Below are 21,308 nucleotides of genomic sequence, written 5' to 3'. Positions count from 1 at the left end.
TGGGGGCAACCAGGCCAGCAGGGAAGAGCAGTTAGGGGTGATTGGGCCTACAGGGAATGACAATTGGGGGTGACCAGGCCTGCAGGGGAGGGCAGTTAGAGGCAACCAGGCCAGCAGGGGAGGAGTTAGGTGTCAATCATGCTGGCAGGGGAGTGGTTGGGGGTGATCAGGCTGGCAGGCAGAAGCAGTTAGGGGCAATCAGGCAGGAAAGCAGGTGAGGGATTAGGAGCCAGCAGTCCTGGATTGTGAGAGGGATGTCCAACTGCCCGTTTAGGGATTGGGCCTAAACGGGCAGTCGGACATCCTAGAGGGATCTCAGATTGGAGAGGGTTCAGGCTGGGCTGAGGGACTCCCCCCCCCCCCCCGGTTCCCCCCCGTGCACGAATTTCGTGCACCGGGCTTCTAGTCCTATATAATAAGAGAGGAATATGCTAATTATCCATTACACCATGAGGCGTAACGACCGACCACATAACGACTGGATCATGGATCTGTAAGAGGGTGGGGCAGTGAACTATAACCAGGCGACAGAGAACTACAGGAGGGGGCAGGGCAGCAAGCTATGGGGGGTGCGGGGGGAGCTACATGAGGGTGGGGCAGCGGGCGGAGTGCTGCAGGAGGGCAGCACTGACCTACTGGCACCCGGATTCGTGCACAGGGCTACTAGTACTGTAATAAGCATGTATGATGCCAGATGAGTACTAGATTTATCGGGGGATCACTTTGTAAGTTATAGAAATGTCCAGCCACTATGCTGTACACTTGAAACTAATATAATATTTGAATGTCAAATGTAATTGGAAAAAACAAATTAAAAAATACAAAAAAATTAATTGTACAATTCGATAAGCTTTGGCATATGTATCTACCATCACTACTATCAAAATAATGACCATAGCCATCACCCTCAAAAGTTTCCTCATTTCCTTTTTTAATTCCTTTCAACTTCGAGCCTCTGCCTCCCTAGGCAAGAACTGATTGACTTGCTGTGAGTACAGATTTGTTTGATTTTTTTTTAGAAGTTTATGTAAATGGAACCATGCAGTGTAGATTCATTTGTATTTGGAGTCTTTCACTTAGCATAATTATTTGAGTTTCACTCATGTTGTCACATGTATTGATAGTTCATGTGTCACAATTTGTTCAGCCATTTCCTGCTAATGGGCATACAGGTTGTTGTCAGGTTTCAGCTATTCCAAATAAAACTGCTGTGAGCTTTTGTGTGCTTGTCATTGCTCTTGGAGTTTGCCTTAATTTGGCCAATGCAGAATTTTAGGTTGACAGCTTTTGTCCGTTGGTACCTTACAGATACCATCTGGCTTACAAATCTGAGACAAGTCTGCTGTAGTTCTTATCTTTGTTCTTTTATGGGTAATGTGTCTGTGTTTTTTTTTAAATCAACCCCCTTTGGTTGATTTAAAAAATTTTCTCTTTCTCATTGGGTTTTTGCAATTTAATTGTAATGTGCCTTGTGTGATTTTTCTTCATGTTTGGGATTTATTAAGCTTCTTGAAACTGGGGTTTTTAGCTTGCATCAAGTTTGGAAAATTTGGGGCTATTAATTTTTCAAATATTTTTTTCTGTTTCTCTCTACCTCCCCTCCTCTGGGACTCCAATTACATGTGTATATTAGACTGCTCAGCATTGCCCCACAGGCCACTGATGCAGTCTTTTTCTTTCTGTATTTAATTTGGGTAGTTTCTAATGTTATGTATTCAACTTTTCTTATTACAGTGTGTAATATGCTATTACTGCTATCCAGTGTATTTTTCATTTCAAATATTTTTTGTTTCTAGAATTTCAAAATGGATCTTTTGAAATATCTTTGTTTTGCTTTTGTTCTTCAGCATATGGAGTATATTTATGATAGCTGTTTTAATTTTGTTGTTAGCTAATTCTATTATATGTGTCATTTCAGAGTCTGTTTCTATTGACAGCTTTTTTTACTCCTGGCTATCTAGGTCACGTTTTCCTGCTTCTTTGTATTCCTATTTTTTTAAATTGGATGCCAGACTATTGTGACTTTTATATTACTGGGTGCAAGATTTAATGTATCACTTTTAATATCTTTGGGCTTTGTCTGGGGCATTGTGAACTACTTGGAGTTAGTTTGATCTTTTCAAGGCTTTATTTCAGGGCTAATTCAACCCCACTCCTGGGGACATTGCCAGATGTCCTACATATTAGGAGATCTTCCTACTCCAGTTTGGTGCAAACAAATTATAATCAGTTCTGTGTGACCTCTATCGATTTTTCTACCTACTCTATTCCTGTGGGGTTTTTCCAGCTTTGGATGGTTTTCCCATACAAATTATCTAGACTAGCACTTAGTCCAAGACTCAAGAGGACTTCTGCCTCCTATTATTTTTATAGATATGTTGATCTGCCCAAACTCCAGTATATGTCTCCTCAGCTCAGTAAGACTGCTAAGTTTTAGTTGGCTTTCCCTCCTGGCACTGTAGTCTGCAGCTCCTCTGGACAGTAAGCTGGGGCAATAGCAGGCCTCATCTCATCTCATTTGTTTCCCTTCTCTTAAAGTTCACTATCCTATGCTGCCTGAATTCTGCTCTTTCATATAGTTTGTCTCATGTTCGTGTTGTTTAAGGTAAAAGGTTAAGTCTAGGTCTCTTACCCGATTAAGGCCAGACTCCTAAATTTGAGTCCTTGACCTTTTCTGGAGTAGGGACAGTTCAGCCAGTAATACAAGAGAACGTAAAATATATGGTTACAGATGCACACAAGAAGATAAACGTGGTGAAGACAGTTTAGGATTTTTATTTTTTATTGCTTCTATTTTGTCCGTGAAATTGTTGCAAAATCATGGGCTTAGAGTAGCAATTCTCAACTTTTTCATCTCATGGCACACATAAACTAATTACTAAAATTCTGCCCCACACCAAAAATATATGTTTTTTTGCTGATCTGTCCAAAAAATGTATAATTTTGATTCATTCACACCAGATAGCTATTGTGCTGGCTGCTGACATTTTTTAATTTGACAATCTAAGGGGAAAAAGGTCAGTGCCCCTGACTAACCCTCAGGTAGGTATTGCATATTTTAAAAATTCTTGCAGCACACCAGTTGAAAATCACCAAGGGTGGGGGTGGGGGAGAGAAAATGTGACATAATTATCTAGGAGAGTGGGAGAGCATGGGCTATGTAAATAGAGCATGATCATTGTGTAATAGAACATGTTCTTCATGAGTTTCAAGCCAGATCATTGGTTTTATTTTTTCCAGACATCTTTAACTGTGTAGTATGAGTGCAGAATAGTTGAGTTTAACCACATTTGGGATTTTACCACTTCTCAGAAAAATTTCCTGACACTTGAAAGTAAGGTAGAACTGTGAGTTCAATGCCCTTCTTTGTTACATGGTAATGAGGCCACCCATGGAATATCTAGTGGAATGAACTTAGTTAGATTCACTGTTAACTATGAATTAAAGGTCCAAGGTAATATGTGAAGTTGCATATTAAGTCATAGTTTTCTTGTCTAGTAGAGATGCAAATAATCTCTGCCTAGTGGAACTCATAGTTAATGACCCTTATGAATGTTACCCAGGTTTGTATCTCATTAGCAATCTTATACTTAACTTTTTAAATGCTTTTTGAACTAATCATAACTTATTCCTAATTCCCTCATTAATTAATTAGTTGAATAAAATATTTGATCTCTATTCATTTAATATTTGCAACGGAGTCCAGTTTTTAAATCTTTAAACATTATTCTTTAAAACAAGGGAGTACAACAAAATTAAAGAGAGGCAAGGAAACTCAGGCTCTATGCAAGCAAGTAAATATAATTATTGGAAAATAGGAAAATGAGGATAAGAGGTCAGCAAGGGTTAGTGAAAAGGTGGAGAAACCAATACGTTATATGTTTTGATGTGGTTGAAGATTCTTGGAAGCCAGGCACTAGAGGAAGTAAGCTAAAGATAGTTAGTGATGATTGAAAATATATAATATGGAAGATTATAGTTATTGGTAGATCTAAAATCTATAATATAACTTTTGGAGGAGATGAGGTCAAGGAACTGAGGAATCAATTTATTTGGAGGATCAATTATATTGACATCATCAATAATCATAACAGGAGTATATTGGGGAGGGTGACAATAAGTCAGGAGTTGAAATCTTCATGGAATAATGGAATATAATCAGTGAATTGATAGGTGATTGTCACAAAGAAGAGCAGTAGGCAATCCTATATAATAAAAGGCCAGTACCATAAGTTTAACAACCAGAACGACCGCTCGACCAGTCGCCATGAGGTGCATTGACCACCTCTCGGTCCCTCCCCTTCCCCTCCCCCCAGCTTCACAGGCTCCTATTGCAGCATGGTGAATGGGTGGGGGGGTAGCAGCAGGGTGGGACTGGGGACTGTTGAGCAGCAGCGGGCAGCGAGCGGCAGTGAGCATCCAGTGGCGAGCATCGTGGGGCGGCTGCGACAAGCATCACGGAGCATCATGGAGCGTTGCAGGGCGGCAAGTGTCACAGGGCAGCGCAGGGGGCGGGGGGGGGGGGCGGTGGCAGTGAGCATCGCAGAGCGTCACGGGGCAGCGAGGGTCACGGGGCATCACGGGGCATTGTGGAGCATCGGACATGGCCCTAATCGCAGGCTAGGCCTAGGGACCCTACTTGCACACGATTTTGTGCGCTGGACCTCTAGTATAATATAATGGCATAATGTAAAAGCTGGATGATTTTAGAGAGGAAGGAGAATGATCTAGAAGTAACAAATAGAAACAAGGAAAAACACCAACCTCCTCCCATCCTGTCCCTCCCCTAGACCCCCTGGCCTGAGAGATGTGCAAGGGAAAGCAGCCCCTATTTGAGAAAGCTGTAGGAGCAGCTTTATCTAAGCTGTATCTTCAGGAGAGAGTCGACTTTCAGTGAGAGAAAGAGGAAGAAGGAGATTCATCTTCTCCATTCAGAGGAGAAGTTGAGCATATAGGAAGGTTTGCTGCTGACGGACAGTAAGTTCCAAAAGGCATATGGAAATTCTTTCAGGAGGTAAGAAACAGTGGGAGGTGGGGTGATAAAAGGGAATGTGAGTTAGAGTCCCGGAGATGGAGATGAACAGGGAGACCTGAGGTTTTCAAAGAGACAAACACAATGGTAAAAGGCAGAATAAAATTAGCCTCAAAGGTAGTGGTGAGGTTGGGTGGGGAGGTCTTGCTAGGAACACATTGATGCTAAAAGGCCAGTGGAAGGCTACTTGTACAAAAGCAAGGGGCTTACTGTGTGTATGAAAACATGATTTTTGAAGCACACGTGCAGCCATTAGGAGATAATTAGAAATGATGTAGATAAGAAATATGGTGACCAATTACATAGTACCCTCCTTATATGCCATTTCACTTTCCATGGTTTCAGTTACCTCTGGTAAACCTTGGTCTAAAATGGAAAATTACAGAAATATGTAACTCCTAAGTTTTGAATTGCACACCATTCTGAGCAGCGTGATGAAATCTTGCACTGTCCTGCTGCACAGGGATGTGAATCATCCCTTTGTCCACTGTATCCAACTGTATATGCTCCCTGCCCATTCATCACTTAGTAGCCATCTCCATGATCTGACTGACTATGGAGATATCCATGTGCCTGTGTTCAAGTAACCCTTATTTTACCTAATAATAGCCCCAGTGTCATTTACATAACTTTTATTAAAGTATATTGTTATAATTGTTTTATTTTGTTATTACTTATTATTGTTCATCTCTTCCTGTGCCTGAGTTATAAATTAGAGTTTATCACAAGTATATAGGTAGATAAAAATCATAGTATGTGCAGATTTTGGTATTAACTACAGTTTCAGGCACCCATTGGGGAGTCTTAGAATGTATTCCCAAAATATAAGGGGAGACTACTGTATTGAGGATTTTCAATGCAGCCAGAGAGAGTTTTAGGATTTGAATGTCAGCATGGGAATCCATTGGAGATTATTGAGGAGGGTAGTAGAAAGATGGAATTTGAGTTTGGAAATATTGGTCTGGTAGTGAAGGGGTTGAAGCTGGAGGGCAGGTGAGACCAAGTGGCTGCAATAATTTAAGGAAGAAACCATGAGGACAAGGACAGGTGGCAGTCACAGGTAGAGAAAGGAGTGTATCTATATACATTCTCAGAGGAGAATCTGATGCCGTTAGATGCTAGAGATTAAAAAGAAGGGAGCATCAATGATGACTCTGAGGTTTCAGTTTGGGGGCACTAGGATAATGATGATAACATTCATAGTTGACAGTGGGACATCCAAGTGGATACATTTTGCCAACAGTTGGAGACATGAAAACAGCTTTAATCATGAGTGGCTGCCAGACTGTAGTTGGTAGATTCTAAAGGAACGGTAACAGCCTTCAATTTCATCTAGCCCTCCACCCTCAGCCCCACCCCAAACCACATTGAAAGCAATCTTTCAGCTTCTGTGTTTTTTCTTTCCCTTCCATTGGACTGCATGTTCTTTTCTTGTGTTTTTGTTTGACTTTGAGAAAAAGGACATGCTCAGGGAACACTGGCAGGGGTTGGAAAAGGATCACAAATTAGATGCCAATAGGAATGAATGGCCACTCAGCATGGAGAGGCACTTCTGGATCTCATGACTGCTCCTGGGTTCCTTTCTGTGCACAGCCTCACATTGGCAGCCTGCCTGAGGTCAGGAGGGATTTCGAGGCAGCCATGTTCCTTTTTCAATTCCACAGCACACTGATTTAGAGAGAAAAAAGAGGGGGATGGGATTATGGGAGAAACTGTGCTGAGAGGAAATGGCATTAGGTGTAAAAAGAAAATTAGAAAAAAAAGAATTGTGTAAATTAGCCATGATTACATAGAGAAAGTATTAAATTCTAATACTACAAGACCTTTAAAAACTAGTTTGCTTCACCATAGCACTGGCTCCCACTCTGGTATCCTGATTGTTGTTTTTAATTCTCACCCAAGGAGTGAGGATATTTTTTCCATTGATTTTTAGAAAGAGTGGAAAGGAGGGGGGAGATGGAGAGAGAGAGGAAAACATCAACATGAGAAAGCTGGGGCTGGGGATTGAACCTGCAACCGAGGTACATGCCCTTGACCTGGAATCAAACCTCTGATCCTTCAGTCCGCAGGCCAATGCTCTAACCAATGAGCAAACCGGTCAGGGCTGGTTTCCTGTTTTGACTTCCCCTCATCCATGCACATCTACATTGTGTTGGTGGCTTAGGAAGAAGAAAGGTTGGATGATGGTTTTCAACTTCCATGACAGCTCTCATTCAAAGTGCATGCCCAGAATGCTATATCAAGATCAATTTAAAGTCCAAGTCTGGGTGCAGGAGGCAAGAATGTTGAAATCAGTGAGTGATGTCTGTTATAGAAATGGGAAGGTCCATCAGTACCTTGATTGCACACTTTTGCTTTAGACAACTCTCTAAGCAGGGAGCCCCTTATTCTGTTACCCATTACTCATATCTCATTTGCCCCATCCCTTTCTTTCCTTCAGAAGCCTTTATGGTGACTCTGGGTGATGAGTTCATGGAGGAATACTGTGTGTGTTCTTTAAGCACCTTCCACAGACTTCACAGTCACCAAAACATTGGAGCTGCCTGAGGAGTGCTCAGGCTTTACCCTCCTACCATCTGGGTGGCATGATGTTGAGTTCTAACCATTTGGCACAGTGGGCCAGTGGACAAGGGAGGCAACTGAGAACCGGGATGTTCAGTCTCCAGAAAATTACCCAGACATGGGATGACCTCCACAGAGGAGCTGGCAACACAAATCCCATGCCCCAGAGGATTCTAGAACCTCAGCTCTTTCCATGCTAGAATTGACACCAGAGATGTCCAACCTGGTGAGCCAATGGTAAGATCCATCAGCCTTCAACTAGCAGCTGTTGACAAAGGGTCACAATCTAGCTCTAGGGAGAAGGGAATCCCAGTAAAGTTGGCTGGTGTGTTGAGCTTGATTCTAGTTCTAGTAGGCACAGGAATGAAACCTAGAAACATCAGTCAGGAGGACACTCTCTGAGAATGGGGTGCCTGGGAATAAATTAGATCAGGGTTGCAAAATTAAATCCAGCTCTCCCACCAGCTGATGACAACTGAGCTAATACAATCCAAACCCTGGTCCGAACAAAACCAAGTGTTCCTTACAGCTGAGGTTACAGGTTAGAGTACCTCTTTTCAGGGGTCTGGGAAAGGCAGGCCAATAGCTATGTGGCCTCTAATCTTCTGAGATCACATAGCCTTTTTACCTGCTGGGAGGTAGAAATCCCATAAGAATGTTGTATATACGGGTGCTTCTCAACCTTGGCCACACACTGGAATCACCTGAAGAGCTTTAAGAAATATGATATCTGAGTCTCACTCCCAAAGTGGGGTGGGGGACCTGGGCATTAGGATTTTTCAAAGCTCTCCAGGTAACTCTCATGTGCAACCAGGGTGAGAACTACTGATCTACACCACTCTCCAGGTCACCACACAGTTTTCTACTTCATTGCACTCTGTTGAGAGTAGAATCTGTGTGACTTCCTTTCTTTCCTGTGCACTCCATCCAACAGGCGACAATCTCGAAGAGAAGTGATTGATCCATGTACTAGGTGTACTGGTTAATAATGCGGATTTTTTTCAATAGATGGAGTTACACATATGTTGATATATATGTGATTTGATATGTGTGCTATTTTGTTGTATTGACAACAAGCTTCAAAACTTCAAATGTCAAATTTGCTGAAGGTGTTAACATCATAGATATTTTTACACTTAAAAATGTCGAATTTCGTGCCAAAAAAAAGTTCATTTGCAGGAAGTTATAATTTATTACTTTATTTTGAAGAAAAGTGCTGCTGAATACTTTAGGAAACTTATGGTGAACATGCTCCATCTCAAGATACTTGTGAACACTGGTTTAAAAGCTTTAAAAGTGATGATTTCAATGTGAAAGACAAAGAACATCCAGGTCAACCGAAAAAGTTTGAAGACCAACAATTGCAAGCATTATTGGATGAAGATGCGTGTCAAACTCAAAAACAACTTGCAGAAAGATTAACTGTTGCTCAGAAAATAATTTCCGATCGTTTACAAGCAATGGGAAAGATTTTAAAGGAAGGAAAATGGGTGTCACATCAACTATAACGAAAGACAAATGGAAAACCGAAGTCATCAGGAAAATGTTACTTCAACAGCACGAAAGTAAGTCTTTTTTGCATCGAATTGTGACTGGCGATGAAAAGTGGATTTATTTTAAGAATCCCAAATGCACAAAATCATGGGTTGGTCCAGGTCAACCATCAACATCGACTGCAAGGCCAAATCGCTTTGGAAAGAAGACAATGCTCTGCGTTTGGTGGGATCAGGAAGGTATGGTGTATTATGAGCTTCTAAAACCAGGTGAAACCATTAATACTGATCGCTACTGACAACAAATAATCAATTTGAACCATGCTTTGATCATGAAATGACCAGAATGTTCCAGAAGACACAGCAATTTTGCTTCATGATGATGCACCATTACACACTTCAAAACCAGTAAAAGACACGTTAAAAGATCTTGCCTGGGAAGTAGTAACGCACCCGCTGTATTCACCAGACCTTACTCCTTCAGATTACCACTTGTTCTGATTGATGGCACACTCACTTTCTGAGCAGCACTTCAAAACATACGAAGAAGTGGAAAATTGGGTCTCTGAATGGTTTGCCTCAAAACAAGTTCTATTGGGATGGTATCCACAAATTACCTGAAAGATGGGGAAATGTGTAGCTAGCGATGGACATTACTTTGAATAAAGCACTTTTGAATTTTCTCTTGAAATTATCATGTTTTCTTTGATTACAAAATCCTCATTATTAACCGGTACACCTGGTACTTACCTCATGTCTTCCCCAAGTCTAAACTGTGTGACCCTTAGCTCTCTCTCTCTCTTGGGTGTACACTGTTCTGACCCTGGGTGTACACGGTGTGACCCTTAGCTCTCTCTCCTGGGTGTACACTGTTACTCACAACTACCTCTGTCCCAGACTCTGAGACCCAACTCCAGCCATGCCTGCTGCCTGCCTCGGCTTCTCTCTCTGGGAGGGTCCAAGCATCATCACTTTTGTTTCCATAATATTCTCCATGATTTGCATAATATTCTCCATGATTCTATACACAGTAGCCTTTTCCTCTCCATCAATTTGTATGACAGAACAGAATAAAACCAAAGGAGTAACTCAAACAGTAGTTAAGTGGACTCAATTACCTTTCAATTTTCTGCCAGCTCTCACATTCTTTGATACATCACAAGTAAAGTAAATCATCATCATCATCATCATCATCATCATCATCATCTGAACTGAGGGGGAAGTCAGTATTCTAAATTCGTGAAAAAAGAAAATAAAAAAAAATCATAAGCACACATTGTCCCAAAACTGCATTATTTCATGTTTTAAAGAGTAATTAAGACTCATAACAAATTGTTATCAAATTAACAAAGCAGTTTATGCAGTTTGTGTGCCAATTCCTTAAGATATATAACAAATTCGAAGTATAACTATTAGGAAGGAAGACACTAATTATCACCATTTGTGAACAATGTGCTTAGATCTAGAAAACAAGAGGATTGACTGAAATAGTTTTTAGAATTAATGACAGTTGTGTTGTCAGATTAAAATAAAGATACAAAAATGGAAATTTAGGGAAACCACTAGCACTAGGTGGTTTAAACATCCTATAAAATTTTTATTTATGTAGCATAACCAATGGACATAGACACTGAGGTGGTGGAGGCTTGCCCTGGGTGGGAATGGCTTGGCAGGGGGAGAGTCAAGTGGGAAAAAAGGAGACATATGTAAAACTTTAGACAATAAATAAATTTTTAAAAAATTATGCTTTTTAATTAGTTTTGCATACCCCTGCTTCACAATAGGGCAAAAAGAAATTTTGGCCACATCTATGTTAACAATTTTATATTGTAAATATTGTATTAGAAGAACATAACTATTAAAATATATCTTTCATCATTTTGCAATATATACAAATATCCAATCATTATGCTGTATACCTGAAAGTAATATAACATTACATGTCAATTATATTTCAATTAAAAAAATAAAGACAGCATTTCTGAGGTTGAGAATGGGTTGATGTAAAGGCAAGGATGAAATTCAGCCAGTCTGTCTGCAGAGTCTGGCTCTTCAGTTCTCTCCACTCCCACCCCCTCCCCCCAAATCCCTTCTCTGGGACTCTTTTCTTGGCCTCACTGTTTTCCAGGAACTAAAAGGTTAAAAGTCTACACAGCAGGGCCAGCAGACTCTGGGCCAGCCCCTTTCACCCCCCTACTGCACTGCACTGCACTGCCCTGCACTCCTGACTAAAGGGCATATTTCCAGGCGGGGTCATTTTTTATTTGTTTTGTGTAGAATCAAGCACCACCCATCTCTCATAGAAGCAGCCCTTTCTTGTTCCTCAGGAAGATCAATTATTACATACTCTCATGATGCTACCAGAGAAGAGATGCCACTCATCAGTTTGTGTTCACACTTTTTATTTCAATTTAATGGGTGTGAGCTCAGAATCCAGGCTTCGTCTGTGTTTGTAAATTCAGTTTATTCATTTTAAGAAAATTTTTTAAGTTGAAATTATTCTTATGAGACTCTATAGCTTTTAGGGCAATTTCTCTTTCCATTAGAATACAAAGGCCAAACTAGTTTTCATTTTATGGAGTCAAGAGCATACAGGTGTAAAAAGCACTTCCTTATTATCCCGTGTGTTCTTGGGAAATTACGGAATGCCCTTTGGATTGCGGGTAAGAGGAGCATTATATAGTTAGAGGAAGGCATCTTGCATTGATGTATTCTTGGCAGTCAATAGTGTGCCAATGCTATATTAGCCAAAAGAATATTGATTCCTACTTCATCGATCCTCCCTCTCCAATCTATGAAAATTGAAATTTCTCCTTAGGCCACACGGTGGCAGGTTAATTGCAGGAGAAACAAATTAGTGCAGAAGCAATAGAGAAATTTCTTCAGCCAAAGTGAAATAAAGAAATATCCTGCCCCCCTATAAAATTCTGTGTGAGAGACCTGTCTGATCAGAAGTTCAACTTGATTTTTAAAAAATAAACACTGGTTTTAAAGCCTTTCTAAGTGTTTTCACTATTCCTTGGAAATAAAAAAATAAATAAACTTATAAAATAACCTAAACCTCTCTGCCCATTTCATTACAGTCTTCCTGAATGCACAGCTTGCTTGAGTTCTATTTGGGAAAGGCCTCTCATGGAAGCCCCAGATTTGACTCCTGGCATTCAGGAATTTTCAGTTCTTTCATTAATCAGTTGGATTATTTACAAGGTATCTTCCTTTTTAGTGCCTATAAGTACTGTCATTGTGGAGTCACTGCCCACCTTGGCTGGGCCTGCTGTCCTCTGTAATATCTGAGAGTCCTACAACTGGTCCTACCTGGCCTCCTTGCCTCCAGTCTCTTCCCTTCTAACCCACAGAACCAGGGTCTCCTTTCTAAATCTCCCGGCTGACCATGTCCCTCTCCTGCTTAACAGCCCACCTCACTGGTGTGGAGTCAAATGCAAACTCCAAGGCAAAGCACATGAGGTCTTTCCAACTTGACCTGGTCCTCAACCACTCTGCTGTCTGTCTCTCTCTGTCTCTGTCTCTGTCTCTGTCTCTGTCTCTCTCTCTCTCTCTCTCTCTCTCTCTCTCAACAATGCAGACATTTTTGCTGTCTGCCAAGCATGCCTTTTTCCCACATCTCTGAGTCTGCATACACTGTTCCCTCTACCCATAATGCTCTTCCTTGCCTGTGTCTGGTGAATACCAGTCCTGTGTGCCTTGCTTGATGTTCTCAGATGGACTTATAGTGTCCCTGCCTGTGCGGAGCCTCCTCCAATTGAACTTATCCCACTGATAAACAAATGATAGGGTTTTACATTTGTTTTTCCCACTAAATGTAATCCCTTTGTGCAGGAAATGGAATGAGTGGTGAGTAGGAGGTTTTTTCCCAAATAAGTTTCGAGAAAGTTTCGAGGGTAAAGCTGCAGTGTCTTATCTGGTTCACAGGCCAGTCACCCACAGGCTCCAGGGGGATGGATGGAAAACAATGGTTTTGGGTGTGTAAAGTCAGCAGTTGGACAAATATTACTGATTTCTTCTGCTGTCCATGGAAATTGTATTTTTTCACGGGATCACCAGGAAAGCAATCCATGCATTGTGGTATGGTAAGATTTATTCAGGTGGAAATGGAAAGCTGACCCTGGGTTTCCAATGGCTCATCTTTGTCCATCCCGCCATGGAAAAAGTTCAATCTTGTCTTCATCAAGGCCAAAACAAAGACCAGTGTCCAGAGTGTCTATCATAGTAAAGCTTAGTCCTTTGGAGGCCACACAGTTTGCGGCGGGCCCAGGTGGGTACTAGAGCCACATGGTTGGTACTGAGAGAACACACAAACATGAATGAACTGGCAAGCACGTGTTGCTGGGAGAGAGAGAGAGAGAGAGAGAGAGAGAGAGAGAGAGAGAGAGAGAGAGAGAGGCTTTGTTAGCTGGGATTATATTATCTCAGGATTGGGAAGGACCAGGAGTTCTTTATAAACTAACCAATCAACTTTCCAAGCTTTCACAGGCTTCCAATGGGCCAACCCCCTAAGCAATTACCAATGTGCTTACCTTCCCCTGCTCCCCAGGTACCCATGTGCAGGCTGCTCCCCAGATGGGGGAAGAGAGGGGTTAATCCCCTTGGTGGGACAATGCTGCTGTCCCCTAGAGTTTGTGAAGCTGTAGCTTCCTGGTTAAACAGGCTATGTTCCTAGTTGATTATGCTTAAAAATGTCTAATTCCCTTTGCTCCCTTTCTTTATTAGTATCTAGCTACCTACTGGAACACTGCCTCCCCGGGGAATCTGGGAGAGCAGAAAGGCTACTAGACAGCCAGAGAGGACACCAGGACCCAGGAGTGGGGAGAGCCATGGAAGCTAGTTTCTTGTTTTCTGCTCAACAAGGAGATACGAAGACTGAATCTGTCCCACAGCAATGATGCCCCTCCTGGAATTTTCCAAACCCTCCTGCTTCCCCTCCCTCTGCCCTACCTAGTCTTCTCCAAGATTCAGTGGATACATGCCTGCATCTTTCATCTTAATTAGATAAGCTTTTCCTGAGGCTTTAATCACTGAGAGTTTTTAACAGTTATTCATTGTCACTTGAGCTAATTGCAGAATATTTTGGAATGCCTGAGGGCAAAACCTGGACAAATACGCTGAGTTAAGCTGAGTAGTCATTAAAAAATCAAAACATATCCTTCTCTGGGCCCTTTTAACACTGTCATGTAGTATTTTCAGAAATTTCCGTAATAACATCTAATCATCTTAGTACAGTAATCCTATACGAGTGTGATCATCAGTGGGAAATTTGGTTAGCTGTATGCCCATCATAATTTTAATAGAAGGGAACATCAGTAACTAAAAAATTAACAAACCATTAACCCATTTAGTGGACTGGTTATCCTACTATGAATTATCCAGGTCTTTAGTTTTTCCTTTTTGTTGCTCATTTTAACAAAACAAATCTTAAACATGGAGTACACAAAGAAAAAATATTTCAGATCTGACTCTGCCACTTTCCACTTGTGCAACTTTGGCTACGTCATACTAAATCTTCGAGCCTGTTTCCTCATCTGAAAGATGACGGTAAAACCTACCTGCCTTTCTCACTACAGAGAGAAGATGTGAGGCTCATAAGGAGAAATGTGTGTGTGTTTTTCAATGCTTTACAAAGTATTCTTTTTAAAAAATAATAATTTCCTTGCTTGTTAGTATTACCACCAGGAGAAATTTTAAAAAGTGGAAGGAGATGGAATCAAAATATGTACATGGTAGTTTACCTTATAAGAGAAGTTTAAAATTACTGTCTCCAATGAGATTTTGGAATTATTAGTGGCTTGTATTTAATGTAAAGCAAAACAAAAGGCAAATTTCTAAAACTGAAGGAAGAACAAAGCCTTTGTGTTAGATATGTAAGATCACCACAGAGGGAGAAACTATTTGTAAAACTAGGCTACTCCACTCTATCCACAGGCTGGCTTTCCCCTCTAAATAGATCTCACCGCCTCTAAAAATTCATTTTATTCTTTAGAAAATGTAAATTAGTATTATTTGTTTATTTGGTGTTGAGAGGTTGCACATTCTCCTGCCTATAATTTTATGAGTAGGTCTGCATGGTCATGCTGGGGATACAGAACACATTCTGGGGATTTGGAATTTGCCCCACCCTCATCTTGAGTGACGTCTGCTGTTGGGACCTTGAGAGCCAGCCAAGCAGAGAGATGAGTCTGCAGCTCCCCAGTCATGATGCAGAGTTGACAGGGCCCATCCCTCCCACCCCAGGCTTTGGCAAAATTCTGCCAACTCATCCTCACACAGCAGAATTCTTACTGGGGGCCTGGGAACACTAAGCTGTGTGACACAGAGTAGGAGCTTGGTAGAAGGCCGAGCAGAGCTCCAGAACTGTGGACTGATGCAGGCTTTGTTCAGGCCCCCCTCATCCACCTTAGCGACAGGAGAGGAGCTTGGAGCCATTTGGAAGCAGAGATAAAGAATTGAAGGTGACTCTGCCGGTCTTGTTACATTTTGCTGTGTTCATTCCCATTGAGAAATCTGTTTCTTCAAATAGGCTATTACCTCAAGGAGAAAGGGATTGCTATGGGTTGACTATCCATGTAGTTTGGGATTCTTAGCAGGTTTCAGGGGGAAATAACATCCAACTGTTCAATGGAAAATATGAATATGCTGCTCCCCAAACTAGTGTGTTCTCTGGAGATTTCCACCACCAGAAGCTGCTTCCTGGGAGACACTAGCCTGGAGAGGGGGGTGCCCTCACTGTGCAACACGCACATATGCAATCTGTGTAGTTTATTTCTTGGTTTTATTTTCTCCAGGAAGAGAGCCTGGACTAGAGATATGTGGAGGGAAAGGAGAGCTGAGGATTCCCAGCAGCTTCAGGTGTAGCTCAGCACCAACCAAACGGTGATTATCAACCTCAGTTCCAACTACCCATCCTCTAGTACTCAACCTCCCTCTCACCTTCTCAACGTTGACCCGCCTTTAGCTCTCCTATCATGGACTTCCTCTTTCCTGGACTATGAGTTTATCGACAGGCTGCATTTTGAGCACTTATCTCCCCCAGTATCTAAATGAATGAATAAATGAATGAGTAAACTGCTAGCCCTTATCATGTTCTATTGTAATTGCCCACTTTCTAGTGTGTCTCCGCCCCTAAACTAGTAAGAGCTGTCTGCCTTGTTTACCAGCACTATATGTATTCTGGTGCCATGGGTACAGTCAGACCATAAGTATTTAAAATATGAAAGGATGGAAGAGAGGGACAGGGGGATCCTGATCCTAAGGGCTTGTCTACTAGTTGGGGAGATCAGATTAACACATATGGAATAATCTGAGAATGATAAGCAGCTAAACTGGTAGCTGTGACATTCAGAGGATGCGAGATGCCCAAAGAGGGAAAGATAGTATAAAGTGGAGATGGATTGCCTGGGGCCTGAGAAAACCAGAAAGCTCCGCCCCAGGAAAGAGCGGCCAGGGGACCAATCGTGTGAGCAAAGATTGGAGGGAACAGTATTGGGAGTGCAGAGGTTTTGAAAGGAAGGAATAGTGTTGCTCACTGATCTAAGGCAATTGGACTTAGGTTAAGAAATTGAATACAATGATTAGAGGTGAGTGAAAACTGTGTCTTTTCCTCAATGTCACTGCCTAGAGCTGGGCTACCATGAAGGCAGGTGGAATTTGGCCTCCCAGATAAGCTTGTCCCAGCAGGCAAAGTAACAATAGTGACATCTTTTCCAGTAAACTCACTTCCAGCTCTCTGATCTTTGGGCACTTGTCAAGTGCTTTGCAGGAAAGATTTATTCAAAAGTTTGTTTACATGGCCAGGTGATTCCATTGGTTGGAGCATCATCCTGTACACCAAAAGGTTGAGGGTTCAATTCCTGGTCAGGGCACATGCCTGGGTTGTGTGTTCTATCCCCAGCTAGTCAGGGCACATACAAAAGGCAAGCAATTGGCATTTCTCTCACGTTGATGTCTCTGTCTCTCTCTCTCTCCACCCCCCCCCCCCCTCTCTCTCCTCCCCCTTCCTGTCTCTCTAAAATCAATTTCTAAAAAGTATCCTTGGGTAAAGGTTAAAAAAACCACACAGAATGTGAACAGCATTTTAGTGTCAGGAGAATGCACTAGACATCTAGTTGGATAAGAGGACAATTTTCTAAGTGATGGCATACAAACTGAAAGGGAAACTGTAAGATAATAGAAAATATTTATTGATCTCTGTCCCCTATTTCTGGCGCAGAACTTCTGAAACCCTTATATTTTTCTAAGTCGTAAGAGCACTAGGAATATCTTGTTCTACTGAGATGACTCTGGGTGGGATCCTTGATGGGAGCTGGTCACCAGAAAGACAAAGTCATGATTAGTAGAAGCTTGGAATTTTCAGGTCCCCACCCCCCATCTCCAGAGAGGGGAAGAGAGGTTAGAAACGGAGTTAATAATTAATCTTGCCTATGTGACAAAGCCTCCATAAAATCCAAATAGTGCAGGGTTCAGAGAGCTTCCAGGTTGGCAAACACATCCAAACCAGGAGGGTGACATACCCTAACTTCACAGGAACAGAAGCTCCTAGACTCAGGACCCTCTCAGACTTCCCTGATCTCACCTTATGTATGTCTTCACCTGGCTATTTATCTGCATACTTTTTTCATATCTTTTAATAAACTGGGGAACATAAGTAAATGTTTCCTTGAGTTCTGTGAGTCATCCTATCAAATTGAAAACCAAAGCGAAAGGATGTCATGGGAATCACTAATTTGTACCCAAGTTGGATAGAAGCTGTGGGTAATATCTGAACTTACTACTTGCAATTGGCACTTGAAATGTGATGGGGGCAGTCTTGTGGGACTGAGCCCTTAACCCATGGGATATGACACTGTCTCCAGGTAGACAGTGTCACAACTGAGTTAAGTTGTAGGGCACTCCATGGTGTTGTGGAGAATTGCTTGATGTGGGAGAAAACCTCCACACACTTGGTGACTAGTGGAATCAAAAGTGAAATGTGTGGTGTGGGTAATAAAGGAGACACACAGGAGGAGGAAAGAACTTGGTTTTTCCCTTCATAGGAGGAGGGCTGTATGTTGGGGGTGTTTTTTTAGAAGCCTAACCCAAAGAGAGCTGGGCTTCTGCACTCATTAGCTTTTTACTCCTATTCACACAAGTGCAAGGATGTCTAGTCAATCCATAGGAACTAAAGTTTCACCAATGAAACAGGTTTTTTAATCCCCTTTTTTGTTAGCCCCCCCTCCTCCTAGTGCAGTGGTTCTCAACCTTTCTAATGCCGTGACCCTTTAATACAGTTCCTCATGTTGTGGTGATACACTGTGATCGAGGTCTATACTTACAGTCAGCCTGAGGGTTAGACTCACCCACACATGGGCCAACAGCATTCAAAACTCAACTACAATAGGAGAGTGTACATAACCCACACAAGAGACATTCCTGGAGCACCTAGATCAGGTGATCTAAATTGCACCACTGAGCCCCAGAGAAGATTTTTATCATAAAACCACATAATAAGTTTTGGAGTCATAGAAATCTATCTAATACACTGTGACAAACTTAAAAAGGTAGGTAGAATGGAGAGACAAAAGACATGCCCCAAATAAAAGAACAACAGAAATCCTCAGAGAAAAAAATTTAAATGAAATGGAAGCAACCAAGATACCACATGCCAAGTTCAAAATAATAGTTATATGGATGCTCAAGGACCTTAGGGGAAGAATGGATCTCAATGAAAACTTAAAGAGATAGAAGCATGAGAAAGGACATAGAAACCATTAAAAAGAAACAGTCAGAAATCAAGAAGATAATATGTGAAATAAAAAATACACTAAAGGAATCAACAGCAGGTTAGGAGACGCAGAGGATTGAATCAGTGATATATAGAACAAGATAACAGAAAATACCCAAACAGAGCAGCAAAAAGAAAAAAGAATTTTTTAAAAATGAGGACAGTCTAAGGGACCTCTGGGACAACATCAAGCATAACAACATTCTCATCATAGGGGTACCAAAATGAGAAGAGATCAAGAACTTATTTGAAGTGATAATGGCTGAAAACTTCCCAGACAAGATGAATCCAAAGAGGCCCACACCAAGACACATTGTAATTAAAATGGCAAAGGTTAAAGACAAAGGAAGAATCTTAGAAGCAGCAAGAGGAAGACAGAAACCTGCAAGGGAGCTTCCATAAGGCTGTCAGCTGATTTCATAACAGAAACATTTCAGGCCAGAAGGGATTGGCATGAAATATTCAAAGTGATAAAAAGCAAGAACCTATAACCAATTCTACTTTACCCAGCAAGGCTATTATTTAAAACTAGAGGCCTGGTGCATGAAATTTGTGCACGGGGGGGGGGGGGGGGGGGAGTTGTCCCTCAGCCCAGCCTGCACCCTCTCCAATCTGGGACCCCTCAAGGGATGTCCGACTGCCCATTTAGACCTGATCCCGGTGGGCAGTCAGACATCCCTCTCACAATCCAGGACTGCTGGCTCCCAACTGCTCGCCTGCCTGCCTTCCTGATTGCCCCTAACCACTTCTGCCTGCCAGCCTGATCACCCCCTAACCACTCCCCTGCCAGCCTGATTGATCCCTAACTGCTCCCCTGCCAGCCTGTTTGCCCCTAACTGCCCTCCCCTGCAGGCCTGGTCCCCCCCAACTGCTCTCCTCTGCAGGCCTGGGTCCCCCCCAACTGCCCTTCCCTGCAGGCCTGGTCGCCCCCAACTTTCCTCCTCTACTGGCCTGGTCACCCCTAACTGCCCTCTCCTGCAGGCTTGATTGCCCCCAACTGCCCTCCCTTGCAGGCTTGGTCCCTCCCAACTGCCCTCCCCTGCTGGCCATCTTGTGGTGGCCATCTTGTGTCCACATGAGGGCAGCCATCTTTGACCACATGGGAGCAGCCATCTTGTGTGTTGGAGTGATGGTCAATTTGCATATTACTCTTTTATTAGATAGGATTAATGGTGAAATAAAGAGCATCCCAGACCAATATATATATATAAAAGTTTATTACCACTAAACTAGTATTGCAAGAAATGTTAAAGGGTGTTCTTTAAAAAAACAAAGAAAAACAAAAATAGAGAGAAAGAGAAACATAGGTATAAAGAACAAAATGGCAATAAATAAGTACCTACCAATAACTTTAAATGTAAATGCATTACATGCTTCAATCAAAAGATATAGGGTAGCTGAGTGGATAAGAAAACATGACCCATATATATGCTGTCTACAAAAGACCCACTTCAGAAAAAAAAGGTACACACAAACTGAAAGTAAAGGGATGGGAAAAGATATTCCATGCAAATGGAAATAAAAATTGTTTAACAACCTGGGATAATAATACTTAGATTAGAAAAAATAGGCTTCAAAACAAAGACCATAACAAGAGACATTACATAATACTAAAGGGATCAATCCAACAAGAGGATATAATCCTTGTCAACATATATGCACCCAACATAGAAGCACCTAACTATATAAAGAAAATCTTGGTGGACATAAAAGATGAAATTCACAGCAATACAGTCACAGTAGGGTATTTCAACACCCTATTGACATAAATGGATAGATCTTCCAGACACAATTGTCAAAATATCCATGAAGCCAATTTGGCCATATCAATAAAAATTAAACTCTTAATACCCTTTGAACCAGAAATTCCACTTCTAGAAGTTTATACTACAAGTACTACTATATAGGAAGTGAAACATTTATTGCAGTATTGTTTCTAATACTCAAATATTGGAAATATCATCAATGACCATCAGTAATTAAAGTAATATATAATATATATTACCTATGTAATATTATGCAGTCATTAAAAGAATAACATGTAGGGGAGGATCTCTAATATATAAATATGCATAAACACATATGAATAAACATGTACTTATTTGTATACAAAATTTCTGGGAGGATATAGTATGAGCAGCTGTTAATAGTAGCTGCTGGGAAGAAATTGATTCATAGAGAATAGGTTAATGGAAACACTGTATACCCTTTTCTTCCTTTTAAATTTTTATTCACTTTTACTTTTTCATTTTTCATTTTGAAAAATGTTTGGACTTAGAAAAGCATTGCAAAAAATATCAAGGAATTCTTGTATTATACTTTTCGAATGTTAACACCTTATAAAACCACCATATAGAAAATTAATCTTAATATACTATTAACTATTTACAGACCTTCAGATTTCATCAATTATGTTACTGGTGTCCTTTTTCTGTTCCAGATTCAAGTT

The sequence above is a fragment of the Cnephaeus nilssonii genome (assembly GCF_951640355.1).
Source record: "Cnephaeus nilssonii genome assembly, chromosome: 12".
In the NCBI taxonomy this organism is placed as follows: domain Eukaryota; kingdom Metazoa; phylum Chordata; class Mammalia; order Chiroptera; family Vespertilionidae; genus Cnephaeus; species Cnephaeus nilssonii.
The sequence above is the reverse complement of the archived record's forward strand: the minus strand, read 5'-3'. Positions refer to the sequence as shown.